At 42.1% G+C, this 18434-nt stretch overlaps 1 protein-coding gene across 1 annotated transcript in view; it reads left to right on the top strand.

The window, feature by feature from the left end:
• Positions 1-18434, top strand: part of CMKLR2 (chemerin chemokine-like receptor 2) — a 45012-nt gene that overhangs the window by 1072 nt on the left and 25506 nt on the right. The window contains exon 2 of the mRNA XM_043577614.1: positions 11760-11810. The gene's annotated coding sequence lies outside the window, so the exon portion shown is untranslated. The remainder of the gene's footprint in view (positions 1-11759; positions 11811-18434) is intronic.

Raw genomic sequence — 18434 nt, 5'->3', positions numbered from 1 at the left:
CCAAGCTTCCACAAACTTGTTGCTTAATGAATGCACCAGTGTGGTTTTTTTTGGTTTGTTTCTTTCTTGTGTGGGGGAAAGAAATAAAAGACCAATGGACCTTTCTGTGGATCTTCAATTACTTAGTTCAAGTAATTCCTCTGACTGAATTAAATTCTCCTCACGTTTTCACATCTTCCTGACGCTAGATGCTTTTTCAGTTTTCTCATGGTCTTTATTTATGATTTTACCTGGGACTTCAGTCATTGAGTTTATAACAGAATGTCACATATCTTGTTACTTTACCACTAATTGTCATCTGAGGTAGATATTTAACTGAATATTCCCTTTTCAAAGGCCACACACCTATGGGCATAATTTTGAAAAGAACGCTGTATGCTCAAAGTTCTTTTTTCCAAATCATTTATAATTTTTAAAAAATCAGAAGCTGTCAAATATCCAATGGTAGGAGGCTAGTTAAGGATTTCTTATATAGCATCTCAGTGAAATATCTTGCAGTCATTAGGAAATCATAATTTGGAGGATTATGTAGCATCATGAATGGGTGCTTATAATATTAACTTTATTAATAATATTAATTATGTAAAAAGTAAATGCAGTTGAAAAAAACTGAAGTATTCAAAATAGTAGTGGTAATGAGCCTATAATGAGCTTATGATGTGCTGATGGTAAACTGATGGTATGTTAGGGAGGGAAAACTTTACTCTCTTAGGTTCAGTTCTGAAGGCCTGCAAATTAAACTGACTAGAGTGGGGCACCTGGGTGGCTCAGTCAATTAAGCGTCCGACTTCAGCTTGGGTCATGATCTCTTGGTTTGTGAGTTGAAGCCCCGCGTCGGGCTCTGTGCTGACAGCTCAGAGCCTGGAGCCTGCCTCGGATTCTGTGTCTCCCTCTCTCTCTGCCCCTCCCCTGCTTGCACTGTCTCTCTCTCAAAAATACATACACATTAAAAATTTTTTTTAAAAAAGAGATGGTTAGAATTTGGGTTTATATATCATCTTAATTAGGAAGTTGAGGGAAGGAAATCATAAGTTATGATTTCCTAATTTATATACCATCCCTTAATAAAGGAATGGGAAAATAAATGATTTTTTAGAAAGATAACTGACTGGGCCCTTGTCTGTTTAGGGGTGGTGTGCAGACGTCACCTCTAATAAGGAGTCAGTCTTCCCAGGTTGCTCTCCAGGAGGCGCTTTATGACAATTGAGTTATTTGGGGACCTCAGGTGCCTTCTGCTCAAAATAATTTTTAGGGGTGGCTGGGTGGCTCAGTCAGTTAGGTGTCCGACTCTTGATTTTACCTCAGGTCTTGATCTCAGGGTCATGAGTTCAAGCCCTGCATTGGGCTCTGTGCTGGGCATGGAAGCCTACTCAAAATAATAATAATAATAATAATAATAATAATAATTGTTATGCCACACTGGTGGATGCTGGGCCTCTTCATGTGATATAGCTCTTCTTTTTTTCCTGAACTTTCTCTAATAGTCTATTACTTTAATGATTTAAAAACTCTATCATATTGAAAATTCCTATTTTTTCTTCGGTCTTCAGCTTTCATAAAAACCACAAAAAAAGTTAAATATTTGATCTCATGGGGGCTCTTCAGTTCTAATTCACCTGGTTTCTTTGATAACATTGACTAGTAAAGGTTTCTGCCTTATAAAACTTCTAATGAAAGTAGTGAAGTCTGAGTACAGTAACAGCTGATAGCATAAGAAGTTAATAGATAGATGGGGCGCCTGGGTGGCGCAGTCGGTTAAGCGTCCGACTTCAGCCAGGTCACGATCTCACGGTCCGTGAGTTCGAGCCCCGTGTCGGGCTCAAGGCTGATGGCTCAGAGCCTGGAGCCTGTTTCTGATTCTGTGTCTCCCTCTCTCTCTGCCCCTCCCCCGTTCATGCTCTGTCTCTCTCTGTCCCAAAAATAAATAAACGTTGAACAAAAAATTAAAAAAAAAAAAAAGAAGTTAATAGAAAAGACATAGCTGGTTAAATGAAGATTACTAACATCATTCTCTCTTTGGTTTTTTTAATTATATTTATTAATTAATTTGTTTATTTATTTATTTTGCGAGAGTGTATGTGTGTGCATGCGTGCACAGAGGCAGAGGGAGAGAGAGAATCCCAAGCAGGGATCCTCGCACTGTCAGCGCAGAGCCCGACGCAGGGCTCGATCTCGTGCCTGGGAGATCCTGATCTGAGCCAAAACCAAGAGGGACGCTCAACCATCTGAGCTACCCAGGCACACCTAACAGCATTCTCTTGAATTGCACAGTTTCCAAATATGCTTCAAAGGTGTGAGGGCACATCTTTACAGTTGCCATTTTGATTTTGCCTGTCACCGCAGAGCTCTAACACCAACGAAGCTTTTAGCTTGTTTCATGGCTTGAAGCAAACCTTTGGGACCTCAGTTCCCTTTTCTCTAAAATAAAACTGATGGGCCACGTTTCTTCCAGCACCACAGTCCACCTCCCCCTGCCTCCTTTTTAAATGTCTGGCTGAGTCACTGCTCAGTGAGATCTATATAATGGATGCTCATTACATACAGTGCCACATACAGTGGACACCCAATAAATACTGATTGAGGCAACTCTTTCACTCAGATGGTTTTTTCATATTCTTCAATCATCATAGTATGTTCTGATTATTCCGTTGATACTCAAATAAGATGAAAAATGCTCTTTTTTTTAATAAATTTTTTTTTAAACACTTATTCATTCTTGAGAGACAGAGCATGAGCAGGGGTCGGGCAGAGAGAGAGGGAGGCACAGAATCCGAAGCAGGCTCCAGGCTCCGAGCTGTCAGCACAGAGCCCGACGCAGGGCTCAAACCACAAACCGTGAGATCATGACCTGAGCCGAAGTCGGAGGCTCAACAGACTGAGCCCCCCAGGCGCCCCGAAAAATGCTCTTCATTGTTAAAGAAAATCGTGCCATTTGGAGCCAAGTATACATGATTCAGGCACAAGTGTTTTGTAAGACATTATGCCGTGGTACCGTCAGCCCAATTAATATATTGGTCAAATGATTAATTAGCAGGTGGAAGGGTAAAGGTTAAATAGGGCCTGGTTTTGCCTGTGGAAGAGTTTCTCTCTGTGAGGGGAACTGACCCGGGGGAAAGACAGCCATCTGATGTGGACCTCATTGGCCACTCTTGTTCATTATTAAAACATCAATCAACGAACCCCTGTGAACTTCGGTGTTTGAAATATGACACGCAGCAGCTCTCTGAAGGACATGTGCAAATAAACACATAATTTGGGATAAAGGAATTCAAAAATCAAATAAATAAAGTGTGATAGGACTTTTGAATGGTTTAAATATTCTTTTGTTTTGCCTTACTCTGTTTCACCTCCATGTGGAAGATGGAAGTTGGGGGGCACCTGGCTGGTTCAGCTGGTAGGGCATGATCTCGGGGCTGTGAGTTCGAGCCTCACGTTGAGCATAGAGATTGCTTAAAAAAAATAAAACCAGCACCAGGGGGTGCCTGGGTGGCTCAGTCGGTTAAGCATCCATCTTCGACTCAGGTCATGATCTCTCAGTTTGTGGGTTCAAGCTTGAGTTGGGGACTCTATGCTGACAGCTCGGAGCCTGGAGTCTGCTTTGGATTCTGTGTCTCCCTCTCTCTCTGCCCCTCCCCTGCTCATACTCTGTCTCTGTCTCTGTCTCTCTCTCTCAAAAATAAATAAACATTAAAAAAAATGAATAAAAATAAAAATCTTTAAAAAAAGATGGAAGTTGGAAATTATTATTTGCCATTTTGCCAGGGAGAAAGGGATTGTTTGTTTATCATTAGCTAAAAGAAGGTGCCTGTTCATAATCCTATTCAATCAAACAGTTATTGATGGAATCCTTGGCTAGGTTGGTAGAAGAAGACATAAGAATTTTAAAGGAAGAGTCTTGCCCTTGGTAAGCTTAAAGCTATGCTTCCTGGGAACAGAATGAAGTTATTAAACCAAAAAGGCTTGTTCGTTTATCTGTTTTTAATTTTTTTTTTAACGTTTTTTAATTTATTTTTGAGACAGAGAGAGACAGAGCATGAACGGGGGAGGGGCAGAGAGAGGGGGAGACACAGAATGGAAACAGGCTCCAGGCTCTGAGCCATCAGCCCAGAGCCCGACGCGGGGCTCGAACCCACGGACCGCGAGATCGTGACCTGAGCTGAAGTCGGACGCTCAACCAACTGAGCCACCCAGGCGCCCCTGTTTTTAATTTATTTTTTTAGAAATCTCTATGCTCAGTGGGGCTCGAGCCCACAACCCTGATATCAAGAGTCGCATGCTCTACTGACTGAGCTAGACAGGAGCCCCTAACCTAAAAACGTTTAGAAGTATGGAGTGCTAAGGCGCCTGGGTAGCTCAGTTGGTTAAGCATCTGACTCTTGATTTTGGCTCAGGTCACGATCTCACAGTTTGTAGGATCGAACCCCGCCATCGGCCTCTGCACTGATGGGGCGGAACCTGCTTGGGATTTTCACTCTACCTCTCTGCCCCTCTCTCTGTCATGTGCATGCTCATTCTCTCTCCCTTTCTCTCTCTCAAAATAGATAAACATTAAAAAAAAAAAGTATGGGGTGCCTACCGAAGGTGGAGTTTAGAAAAGGCAGAGAGGGATGTGAACAGGCATATTCAGGTTAACAGTTCATGGAGGAGGTGAGAGTCAGTGTCCCATGACACAGTCAAAGTGAGATGGCAAGATTTGGACTTGACTGAGTAACTGATGGGATGTACCCACCAGAAGTCCTCCTGAGCCCTAGGAGCTTGTGGAAGCACTTGCTAGGAGGGAGGAGCAGAGACTTCTGACCCATGAGACAAGGGATGTGAGAGCAGCATGCAGGTGAAAAGCAGAGAGCTGTTTCCACTAAAGCATCAGGGCACAAGAAGCCCTGTTTATGGTCTCTGCTAACAAAAACAACAAAACAAATATCAGTGAAAGAGAATTCTCCATTCCACGACCCTCACTTCATGCCAAAGCCCTACCCAGCTTTGACGCAACAAGCATTCCCATGCTTGGGCAGTGCACTGATAAGAGTTGTGGTGCCCAGGGAGTGCGAACTTGTACTCAAACACGTGCAATAACCTCCTGGAGGCCCCGGGAATACTTTTGGGTGAACTCTTCTCAAGTGTGATACATTTTTCGGGCAAGCACAGTGGAACTACATCAGAAAAATGGAGACGCCCCAATGAATCCCGAATTAACACCCTAAATACGACCCCATTTGTGTCCACTGTCAACAGGAGGGATTTTCAGGTTACAATAGGAATATATTTATATAACACTTGATGTTTTTCACTGCTGTTTTCAGTAATACTGCTGACTACTCTCCTTAGGAATCCACATCTAACTCAATCCGGCAGTGAAGGCTCTCACTGAAGTCCTGAAAACCTGTATTGCCAGTGTGGCTGATCTGCATAAAGCATTTCAGAATTTAACCAATCCATTAATACAGCTGGGCTCAAAGTCAGGCTGACCCAACGAGGACCAGGAAATTCCCAAGTGGACTTTGTTTTGAGTGTTCTTTTTAAACTGAAGACGAAAGGAGAGTAGGAAAAGGGTTCAGGCTCACCAGTGGGTTAGGCGGACTTTTTAGGACACCAAAAACAAGAGGCCTTGTTGGTGTTACTGTCGAAAAGGCAACCTCATGAATACAAAGTTCCAGCTAAGGTGAAGCCAAGAAGGTAATTCATTTCATAAAGTCTAACGCATAAAGAAGTCAATTGGGAGGGTCCTAGTGTTCCCTCAGGAGTCATGCAGAAGCGAAGCAGATTTCACTGGTGCTTAAAATGGCTTCCAGGGTTTCTCTCTGAAGTTCTAATTTTGTATTTTCTTTTTATGCCCCCCCCCAAAATGTTATTAAAGAATTGTCTATGGGGGCACCTGGGTGGCTCAGTTGGCTGAGCGTCCGATTTCAGCGCAGGTCATGATCTTGCAGTTCACGACTTTGAGCCCCGCATCAGGCTCTGTGCTGCCAGCCCAGAGCCTGGAGCCTGCTTCAAATTCTGCGTCTCCTCCTCTCTCTGCCCCTCCCCTGCTCGTGCTGTCTGTTTGTCTCTCTCTCAAAAATTAAAATAATAATAATAATAATAATAATAATAATAATAAATGAGTCAGTTGGGTTTAGTTCTGCCATTTCAAATATTTGACATAATTGCATATAACAGACCTCACTATTCAACAAAACGTGATCATTATAAACACACGTAATATAATCATTCCAGAAGTGTTTGAGGAACACTAGGGGGTGCATCAGGTCTTGGGATGAAGGCAGAGTTGCTATGAAAAAGGGAGGACTTCGTGGAGAAGGACTTTGAAAGGAGGTCTGCAACCTGGTAGCTTGGAAAAGAGAATTCAAGCCGAGTCTAAAAAAATATGTGTGGTGTTGAATTTTCATTAGGACCACACTGTCCCTAATTTCATGAAAAATAATTTGTACGTACAGTTGGATCCCCGGACCTGGAACATAGTGCTTATGGATATGACATCCTTAATTTTTCATAGAACTTTCTCATTGGTGGTTTGTAATGATGCACTTCTGTTTGCATAGAAAAAAAATATGGTAATGGAGTATTCTGCCTGATTATATAATTAAGAGTTGACATAGATTTTTCAATTAGGTTATACCCTTTAAAAGTGCTGTTATTTGACTTGACCATTTTTGACCTAACAAAATGGCAGTTTCTTATGCTTCAACAGAAAATATGGATTACTAATTTAATAAAAAAAAATGGTAGGATACTTACGTGTATAATTACTTGTTTTATTTTGTCTAAATATTTGTTAGATTTGTGTATTTTATTTATATACACGATATAGTTAACTATGTTTAACACTGAAACCTTAGTACACATACTATAGTTTGGATGACTGAGAAAGCACTTTCTCCTCCAACACTAAACTTTTATTGAGCACCTATTAGGTTTTCCGCAGGCTGCTCTGTACTTGAGACATACGTGTGAGTAAAACAAGAGGTGCCTGGGTGGCCCAGTTAAGCGTTCAACGCTTGGTTTCAGCTCAGGTCATGATCTCACGGTTTGTGAGTTTGAACTCCCACATCAGGCTCTCTGCTGTCAGCCCAGAGCCCACTTCAGATCCTCTGTCTCCGCCTCTCTCTACCTATCTAGAGCACTCTGTCTCTCTCAAAAACAAGCAAACAAACAAACACACAAGAAAGGATGATTAAAACATAATCTTTGCTTATAAGGCTCTCACAGTTTAGTAAGGGAGAAAACACTTCCACAGATAATTACTACGGTGCACAAGGTTTAAGAAGGAAGTGCCTGAAATCGGACAGACCAGAACTCTTGTCTGAGTTTCAACACTATTGCTAAGTGCCCAAGCTCTCTTTGCCTCATGGAAATAATAATAGTATCTCACAGGGTTGTTGAGAGAATTAAATGTGAAAATGCATGTAAAATGGCTTAACATCGTATTGTACTTCACAAATATGCAGGAAATGTTAGGTATTACCACAATGTGTTAAATGCTATTATATGGATAGGTGTGCCTGGTATTTGCTTCCTTTTGCATGTGGTTAGGTGAACTGGTTTTATTTCTTTTTTATTTATCTGGGTTTTTTTTTTAAAGATTTTATCTTTAAGTAATCCCTATACCCCATATGAGGCTCAAAGTCACAACCCTGAGACCAAGAGTTCCACTGATGGGACCAGCCAGGCGCCACTGGGTGAACTGGTTTTAATTATGAGTTACTCATGAAATAGTGAACTAGTTTGCTTTTGTAAGATTTTAGAGGAAAATTTCATCACCTTTTCCTGGAAGACCCATTGTCAACCAAAAGTCCTTGTCTAATTAAGTGGCTGAACAGATTTAACACATCCTTCAGGAGGGAAGCTAGCTTTCCTAAGCACTCAACAGTCTTTTAACACCTCTAATAAAAAAGAGGAACTGAACACAGGAACTAACAAATTTGATGATAATCAAGAATTTAAATTCTCACCTCAAACTCACCTTTGCCCTCTCAGATAAAAATTATTGTTAGTTATTGTCAAGATGCCATGGGCATAAATGTCTTCTATCAAAAGCCACTAATGTAGGCTTTCAGCCAGGCAATAAATATTTTTGAATTCTACTATTTGCCAGGCACTGAGCTAGGCTCTAGGGGTATAAAGGCAAGCAAAAACTACAGCCTGTTGGAGGAGAGACATTTATTATGTATTCAAATATATAACTAACACTTATAAGTAAAGCATATAGAGCAGTGACCTTGATTGAGACTGAGGGACAGGCTGGTGGTGGTCAGAGAAGAGTTCATTTAGAATGAACTGTAATGAACTAACATCTGAAAATACCGCTTACCCTTCAGTAGAGCCGGTGATTTGCTCCCCAATCAAAAACAACCAGCAAGTTCAGGAAATAAAAGCTTAGTCAAATCAATTGTTTAGCTACATAATGAAAAACACTAAGTTGATATAAATTATTTACTCTTGGGGCACCTGGGTGGCTCAGTCAGTTAAGCATCTGACTCTTGATTTGGGCTCCGATCATGATCTCACGGTTTGTGAGTTTGAGCCCTGCATTGGGCTCCACTCAGATGGTACAGAGCCTGCTTGGGATTCTCTCTCTCTCTCTCTCTCTCTCTCTCTCTCTCTCTCTCCCTCCCCCTCTCCCTCGCTTCTCTGCATTTCCCTCAAGCGCGCTCTCTCTCTCTCAAAATAAATAAACTAAAAAAGCAAATAATTATTTACTCTTACCCGATCAGACAGCTAATGTTAAACATGACTTTTTTGTTTGACTGCCTTTCTGCCCCACCTGGGCTTTTATTTCATTAGCCCTATTGAAATAGCCCTTCACCTCTGGGGTGATTTTCTCATTATCAACATGCTCACATACAAAATGTTACTTCAGTATAGTCCTTCACATGCACTAACCAAGAAGATGGGGGAAATTTTAGAAGATAGTAAAATGACCGAGTTCTTCTTGCCTTACCTGGGAGAGGGGCTTTGCTCTGGAATGATATTTCATGTATAAACATGACGTTTCTCCATAGTTTGCCTTTCTTTTGTTTTTTTTTTCCTTTGTTTTGTTTTGTTGAGAGAATGAATAGGGCAAGTATTCTGAACTTCAGTTCACACTTAAAATTGCTTATATCAGAGGAAGGATTATAATATATCAAACACTATAAAAAAAGATTTATTCAGAAAGGTATTGCGTTTCCCAGGACACGAGGAGGGGAAGATGACCGTAGAGAGTGTCTGTCCATTTTAAACATTTATTAAAATATTTACGAGAATCTTCACGTTCTGGGGCACCCGGCTGACTCAGTCAGAAGAGCATGCAACTCTTGATCTTGGGGTCATGAGTTCGAGCCCCATGTTGGTATAAAGATTACTTAAAACAAATAAATAAAATTAAAAAAAAGAATATTCACATTCATTTATTTCAGCCTCAAATAAACAAAAGCTTGATTTTTAAAAACTACATCTATTTTTTTTTTGCCATGTGAAATGGAATCTGCTCAAGTCCACTGAGTGTTCTTCAGTAATTTCGTAAAGAATGACCATTGCCTCCATTTTAGATTTTTTCTTAAGCAATCGGTAAATAACTTACTCATCAAACTTGAGAGAATGCCCCAAAAGAATTTCTTTTGAAAAGCTGGTCTTCTTCTTGCTGAGCCAGACAATTCCTGTGTTTTCTAGCCAGTTGGATGACAGCAGGTCAGTGAGATCACAGCAAGAAGTCCCAGCTATGTTAGACCCGTCTTCAGCACAAGAAATGAACTCATCTACACGAATCATTTGGTGCAAAATAAATACATTCCTTCAGTAGAACATTATCACAGGATCAGAATGTCCTACTTTGGAAAGGAAGGAATGAGCCCAATGCAGCTTTACAGTAACAGCAGGAAACCATTATTTTGTTGCTCACAGTGGTATGTTTCAGCCAATGTTTTCTTAGAATGAAGCATAAATCCAAAATGTTAGCTAAACCAAGCCTGAATAATATCAAACGAGCCCTCTGATTACAGCCGGTGATCATTACATTAGCGGGAAGCCTAAGAATTTGCAACCTCTCAACAAAGTCATGCTAGTTATGTGAATTATTTCATAATACACCCTAATTCAAAGATTAATAAAGTAAGATAATAATAATGATATATCACAATTCTTGGCTATAAACCAGGCACTGTGCTAGACACATACGTATCCTGTGTATTTTTTTTTTTTTTAAGTAAACTCTGTACCCAATGTGGGGCTTGAACTTATGATCTGTAGATCAAAAGCCACATGCTCTCTACCCACTGAGCTAGCCAGGCACCCCTATCATTCTTCTTCTTTTTTTTCTTTTTTTAAATGTTTGTTTATTTATTTTGAGACAGAGCATAAGCAGGGGAAGGGCAGAGAGAGAGGAAGAGAGAGAATCCTAAGCAGGCTCTGCACTTTCAGCTAGGAGCCTGACACGGGGCTTGACCCTATGACCCTGGGATTGTGACCTGAGCCAAAATCAAGAGTCAGACGCTCAATCCACTGGGCCACCCTGGGGCCCCCTTTTTTTTTTTTTAAGTGAACATAACCTCAAGATTATATCATCTTCATAATAAAACAAATATGACATTTAGAGCTAGATCACTTTCAATGCTTGCTTCTCTTAATAGCCAGCATTCTCTTCGATCTACAGTTGAGATCAACACATTCAAGCCTCAGCACTTCTTTGTAATTTTAACCTTTTTCTGAAAAATCAGTCTGCCCACCTTAGCCTCTGCTTCCTGTCATAATGCTGCTTTCCCTGGGCATACAGAGAATCCTTGCCCTTCTTGTGATGTGTCACTTTGTGGGGCTGGTGCTTGCCACACTTCTTGTAGAAAGTCCGGTGGGTTTTTAGGAATGTTCACCGTGTTTGTGAGAGCTACATCTGTACAGAAAGTATCTTGTTATTATTGTTTAAACAACCCAGCAATGGTTTCTTGATGGGGTTTCTCCCCAGATCACAGATGAAGAAACTGAAGTTGGCCGTAATAATTAAAAAAAAAAAAAAAAAGATGTGGTATGTGTGACCACTGTCTTTGATTTGCCATTATCGGGGAGGAAAAAAATATCTTTTCCTCCTCCCCTTCTAAATTCTCAACTGGGGTCCCCTGCGACAAAAGACAGAATATCGAGAGAAAAACATACAGATTGCTTAATACAAGTTTGGCATGACTCGGGAGCCTTCATAAGGAAATGAAGACCTGAGGAAACCGTTATACTGGAGTGTTTTTATCCTGACCAAAAATGAGAACTTCTGAAAATGTGTTAAGACGAAGGGTTGTGAGCGGAGAGAGTAAAGTGGGGGAAACATGGCAAGGTTTGTTGCTCAGATCCTTCTCAGAGTCCCTACTTCCTTGGAGGTAAGGGTGCCCTTTCCTCAGGGTCTATGGGGGGCATCTGTCACATGAGACTCCTATGACCTGCTTCAAGGGAGACAAGGGAGGTCAGAGAGTCCTTTCTGCTGCTGCTGTTTCTCAAACTCCTTCAGCTTAAGCTATTTAATACACCAAGATGCCATATGTTGGGTAGGATGTCCTAAACCTTACCAGTTTCTACGTTGGATTGGGAACAAATGTGAAATAGTACTTACAAATAAGACAATAGGAAATAGACATACACTAGAAATAGAGGGAAAATGGGATTTAGAGGTCTGGAGACCCAGGGAAAACAATTATAATAGTGACAAATGACTATGTATCAGACACTGAGCTCCACGTGATTGCCTCATTTCATCCCCACAGCTACCCAATCAAGTAGATATTATTATGATCCCTCTTTTACAGATGGAGAAATCGGGGCTTGGAACTTTCGACTAACTTCGCAAGGCCACACAGGTAGGTAATAGGTGGAGCTGCAATTTGAAACCAGGGTCTGTCTGACTCCAGGGCCCTAGTCCTTAACGACCATAAAATACTGCCCAGAAATGCTTATGATGGTTTGTGGATTTCACCAAAGCACTAGATGAAGAGGGCCTGGTGGGAAAGAGGGAAGTTCAACAACTGAAGAGATGAGGGTGACAGAGAAAGAAGACAGACTGGAAAGGAAACATAGAACCAGAATTCAACTCTACGTAAACACCCTTGATATATTTAGATGTGCCGAGGGAGAGTGGGGGGCAAGGGCAGTGACAGACGAGGCATAACTGGAGCGTCTTTGGGGGCTGCTATGACTTCTCTTCATCCCACGATGGTGAGCCAGGTAAGTGTCCTCGGGCCAACGAAGGCCTGCCGTGTTCTCAAACTGCAGCGTTGATCCGGCAAAGCGCCACATCTCACCAGTTTATTTAGAGTTTGGGGATGGCTAGAGCATGAGCTTGGCTCTCTTCCTCTGTTTGAGTAGCTGCAGCAGCGATTAAAGTGGCCTCAGTGTGTGGAAAAAAAAGTGAGAGAGAGAGAGATAAAAGGAAGGCTGCACATACTTGAACACTCTGTTAATGTTCTGGCTGTGCAAAGCAATTCTATTAATCTTGCTTTCGGTCTCTCGATTCCAACAGTCATATTAGGGACTCGGCTTCTAATACACAGTCTTTCAAGAGGACAGATAGGGGTGCAGGGAAGAGAGTCTGGGATCCCGAAAGAAAGAATTTGCCTCCGCAGTGCCACACTTGGGGTGCTATCAGAATTCTCTCCTCTGAAGCCCTTCCCCACTTGCCTGGAATTCACTGAGCCCCCCACCCCTCTGAGGAAGTGCTTCCCCACCTTGATGTTTAGTCCCATCATTATCCTAGGACTGGAAGGTAAATGTAGGCCTTGGAAATTGAGTGGACCGGAAAGAAACTTCATACACACTTTTTAAAAACCTTACCACGCCGCCAAACGAGAATTCAAAGTATCACGCATATATAGGCCATCAGGAATGTTGACATGAATTTAGAAACAGTCGCAAAACTGGTCAGTAATTCACAGGACAATAATCAACTGCATTCCAGTAGACACAATTCATTCATATTTCTACGGACAAGGATCATTTGTGTTAAGCTGTTGACAATGTGTCGCTCAGACAGCGACAGGGAGAGAGAAGCTGAGAAGACACACCAGATAGGAAAGACGCTGAGAATCTTTCTTCCCCTTTCAATGTCTCTCACAATTGCTGCTGACAGGCCCTAAATCCTAAAGAAATTAGGACATTTCCTCATATGTAATTCAACATAAAAAATATGGGGCGCCTGGGTGGCTCAGTCGGTTAAGCGTCCGACTTCAGCTCAGGTCACGATCTCGCACTCCGTGAGTTCGAGCCCCGAGTCAGGCTCTGGGCTGATGGCTCAGAGCCTGGAGCCTGCTTCCGATTCTGTGTCTCCCTCTCTCTCTGCCCCTCCCCCATTCATGCTCTGTCTCGCTCTGTCCCCAAAATAAATAAACGTTAAAAAAAATAAATACTAAACTAAAACTCATAAATTTTGTTATAAAATTAAAATAGTTTTTTTTTTTCCAGAATTTTCTTACTGCAAAATTGTACATTAATCCACCGAAGTGAAGCCTTTGCTTTGCTGGTACACTAACTTAGTCTGCTTTTGGAGTTATAACTCCTCCTCCAGTAACTTAGCTTTTGGACACACCAGTGACTTCTTTAGTAAAGTCCTCTTTCAGGCCAGTGGGCTGAGCATTTTCTTTTCTTTTGAGAGAGAGTGTGTGAGGGGAAGAGACTTGGCACAGGGGGAGAGAGAGAGAATCTCAAGCCGGTTCCATGCTCAGTGCAGAGCCCAATGCCGGGCTCGATCTCACGACCCTAGGATCATTACCTGAGCCGAAATCAAGTCGGACGTTCAACCAACTGAGCCACACAGGTGTCACTAGGTTATTTTCTTTTTTTTTTTTAAGTTTTTATTTATTTTTGAGACAGAGAGAGACACAGCATGAGCAGGGGAGGGGCAGAGAGAGGGGGAGATACAGAATCTGAAGCAGGCTCCAGGCTCCCAGCTGTCAGCACAGAGCCTGATGCGGGGCTCAAACTCACAGAGTATGAGATCATGACCTGAGCTGAAGTCGGGCGCTCAACCGACTGAGCCACCAAGGCGCCCCGGGTTGAGTATTTTCTAATGAAATAGATCGAAGAAGAAAATGGAAGAAACATTATGTGGTACTATCACTGTAAATGGGTAAGGTATCTGAAATAAAACCCAGCCATAAATCGTATTTTTCCGGACACCTACGTATCACAAATCATGTCTCATGGTATAGTTCTGTATTAAGACCACTGTACTGATTTTAATTCTCACTCCAATGTGTCATGAGATTGAGGAGTGTGTGTATTTTTTTTAAGCAGTATAATAAGATGTCACCCTGGAAACACTTTAGATATCTGCTGGGTCTGTTAGTTAAAAGGATACATTTTTATTATTCAATATAAAATAATAATTTTAAATTTAATTACAAAATTGAAACAAATAATTTTATATTTAATTATAAATTTAAACAAATTATTGTTATTAATTATTTTAATGTTTATTTACTTTTTTTTTAATGTTTATTCGGGGAGACAGAGAGACAGAGTGGGGGAGGGGCAGAGAGAGAGGGAGACACAGAATCTGAAGCAGGTCTCCAGGCTCTGAGCTGGTCAGCACAGAGCCCGACATGGGGATCGAACCCATGAAGTACGGGATCATGACCTGGGCCAAAGTCGGATGCTTGACCGACTGAGCCACCCAGGTGCCCCAATGTTTATTTACTTTTAAGAGAGAGAGACAGAGAGAGAGAGCATGAGCGGAAAGGGGCAGAGAGAGAGAGGGAGACGCGGAATCCGAAGCAGGGTCCAGGCTCTGAGCTGTCAGCACAGAGCCCAATGTGGAGGTCGAACTCATGAACCATGAGATCATGACCTGAGCTGAAGTCGGACACTTAACCGACTGAGCCACCCAGGCGCCCCCACAAATTATTTTAAATAAAAGTTGCCTAAGGAGCAATCAGCTTTCTAGATTTGAAAATGAGGTGGGAGGGTACTGGGCAGGGGGCTAAAGACGAAAAATTAAAAAGGCTCTTGGTAATACTCTGGTCAATTTGCCTCAACTCTGAGCTGGGAGTAGAAATGTTAAGTACAGTACAGTCAAGTAAAATGTAAAGGGTGCCCTCAAACAACAGCAGCTTGTGTCTCAGGGTGACACTTGCCAGTTGGGACTGAGCCCCCGTTAGCCACCAGCACCATCAGCAAGCCCCAGTGGTTTGCTGGGAGGTCTTGATCATGGGAAGGCTGTTGTTTTGTGGTTAACACTTCCACCCAGCTCCACGTGGGCAAACATCCAAATAAGACGAAACTGATTGCCAGGCTACTGCACTCTATTTCCACATCTGTTTAGGCTCCAATCGGGTCTTGCTCCAGTCCTGATTTCTGCATTCTGACTCCTGGCTGGGCCGTCTCCCGCAGCTTTATTTATTTCTGGCCTTACTGAGTGAGTGTCGATGCTTTGCTTTGCTTAAAAACTAAGCTATCTTCTCCGATGCGTGGCTTCCTGTAGCTGGCTGACTTCATTCCTCCATGCGTGGTGGAGCATCAGTTCTCCGGGATTCAAGTCGGCTCTGTCCTGTGTGGTGAGTCCTTCCCTCCGAGGCCCCCAGGAGCAGCTGCACCTCGTTCCTCAAGGTCACTGTATACACTTAATCTGCCAACGGGCTTGCTTCCTGAAGGATCTGCTGCTCCCTCCCGGAGCCCAGCAGCACTACCTCAAGCTTCCCTGGCTCAGCTTTATCCAGATAAACTACTGGGTTGCTGAAACAATTCCAGAATTCTGATTCTCCCAACTTGTAATAAGAAAGAGAAAGTAAGCCAAACAAGTAAAGCCAAATTTCATGTTGACCATAATGACAGGAGTTCATGGTTAGTAGGTATAATTATTTAATTATACCAAAATCATCTTTGTTTAAGCTCTTCCTCACTCGTTCTTTCCACAGATATTTATTGGGCCTATTCCATGTTCTGAGAATTGTTCTTGCAACTAAGGATATAGCGGAGAATTTAAAAAGACAGTTTTGGGGTGCCTGGGTGGCTCAGTCAGTTGAGTGTCTGGCCCTTGGCTTCAGCTCAGGTCCTGATCTGATGGTTTTGTGGGCTTGAGCCCTGCATCAGGTTCTGAGCTGACCGTTTGGGGCCTGCTTGGGATTCTCTCTCTCTCTCCCTCCCTCTCTCTGTCCTTCCCCACTTGTGCTCTGTCTCTCTCAAAATACATAAATAAACTGAAAAAAGAAAAAAAAGAGTTTTGGGACTCAGAGCTTACACTGTATATCTAATGGGATTTCCCTGAGTGAGGAGGTAAATAATGATTTAAAGAGTGCTACTTTAGGGGTGCTTGGGTGGCTCAGTCGGTTGAGTGCCTGCTTTGACTCAGGTCATGATCTCAAGGCTCGTGAGTTCGAGCCCTGAGCCAGGCTCTGTACTGACAGCTCAGAGTCGGGAGCCTGTTTCAGCTTCTGTGTGTGTGTCTCTCTCTGCCCCTCCCCTGCTCACACTCTGTATCTCTCTGTCTCTCAAAAATAAATAAACACTGACAAAAAATTTTTAAAGAGCGCTACTTTAGACAAGGGTGTCTAATTGGCATGCTGATATGTATTCTCTCATTTAATCATAGATAAATTCACCATTCAATTTGTGGCTCCTATCTGAAATCAGTACATCATGCTCCAAAAAGTATAGTCTTGCAAGCCTTAAATACTTGAGCCATAACAAATATCCTAGCCTGTGTATTTTTCCAATTTTTTATGATGACAAATTTCAAACATTCAGAGAAGTTGAAAGAATATCGTGCAGAGAACAATTACATACTTATAATCTAGATTGATGACTAACATTTTGCTGTATCTGGTTGACCTATAATTATTTATGTATTTTAAATGTATTATTTGAAGATAGTTTCAAGCTTGCAAAAAACTTGCAAGAAGAAGGCAAAGAATTCTTTCAAATCCCTTTTACCTATTGTTAAAATTTTGCTCCATTTATTTTTGTATTCTGTGTATGGGTCCATGTAGTTTTCCTGAGAGGAAGTTGCACAACTCATGCCCCCTTCTCCTCATATATATATATATATATATATATATATATATATTAATGTTTGTTTTTGAGAGAGAGGGAGAGGGAGAGGGAGAGGGAGAGGGAGAGGGAGAGGGAGAGGGAGAGGGAATCAGAGGATCTGAAGCGGGCTGTCCTATGTGGGGCTAGAACTCACGAACTGCGAGATCATGACCTGAGCCGAAGTCGGACAGTTAACTGAGCCATCCAGGTGCCCCTACCTATATATTTTAGTGTCTATTTCCTAAGAACAAGGACATTCTTCCACATAACCATTGCATACTTAATAATTAGAGGACATTTAAGTTGATGCAATACTGTCAGCCAACCTCTAATCCATGTTCCAGTTCTGTCAATTGATCCAATAATGTTCTTTTGGGCCTTTTATTTTTCTCTCGTATAGGATGCAGTCAGCATCAGATGTTACATTTACTTGCCATGTCTCTTTAGTCTTTTAATCTGGAACATTTCCTTAGCTTTTCTTTGTCTTTGATGACACTGACATTTTTGAAGAAAACAGAACATAAAAAAAAAAAAGTTCCTTATTTGGAGGTTGTCTGATGTCTATCATGTGTCATAGTTTGGGTTCTTCTAAAAGAAGACTCAGGGACAGCTTAATGATCGGATATGAGGCTGTGCCCTTAGGATCCATTCCTGTGTGTAGAAGGTGGGGAGACAACTGGGCAGGGGGAGAAATTGAGCTGCAAAAGTAGGACCGTCTCCATAGGTGGACCTGGGAAGCTAAAATGGACCCGTAAGAATTATCCCCCACTGGGGCATGATGGCCAGGGCTTCCTACTTCCATTTCAGCCATCACTGGAGGTGAGCCACTCTAGAAGGGCGTGGCCCTGGGAAGGGAACTCTGTGTAGTAACAGCAGTCCCTGAAGGGCTGCTAATTGGACGCTGTTTCTTTTTTTTTTTTTTTTTTTTTTTAAATTTTTTTTTTTTTGGACGTTGTTTCTTGATGGCTCCCCAGGAGCTAGGGCAACATTTTACCTGGAAAGGGGACCTAGACTGTGCCATAAGTATACCTCGATTAAAAAAAAAAGAAAAAAGATAGGAACACCTGCATCTGACTCTTGGTTTCGGCTCAGGTCATGATCTCACCGTTGGTGGGTCTGAGCCCCATGTGAGGTCCCGCACCGACAGTTGGAGCCTGCTTGGGATCCTTCTTGGGATTTTCTCTCTCTCTGCCCCTCCACTGCTTGTGCTCTCTCTCTCTCTCTCTCTCTCTCTCTCAAAATAAATAAATAAACAAACCCAAAAAGATAAACATAAAAAAAAATGTTTCATCAATGGTCACAGATTACTTTGTTTCGATCTTTTTTCCCCATTTTCTTTAAAGTTTATTTATTTATTTTGAGAGAGTGGGGGGGCGCAGAGAGAGGGTGAGAGACAGAATCCCAAGCAGGCCCTGCACTGTCAGCGTAGAGCCCAACTCGGGGCTCAAACTCACAAACCATGA

Source organism: Prionailurus bengalensis, chromosome C1, assembly GCF_016509475.1.
Source record: "Prionailurus bengalensis isolate Pbe53 chromosome C1, Fcat_Pben_1.1_paternal_pri, whole genome shotgun sequence".
Taxonomy (NCBI): Eukaryota; Metazoa; Chordata; class Mammalia; order Carnivora; family Felidae; genus Prionailurus; species Prionailurus bengalensis.
Note: the sequence above shows the minus strand (reverse complement) of the source record. Positions and strands in the feature narration are given on the sequence as shown.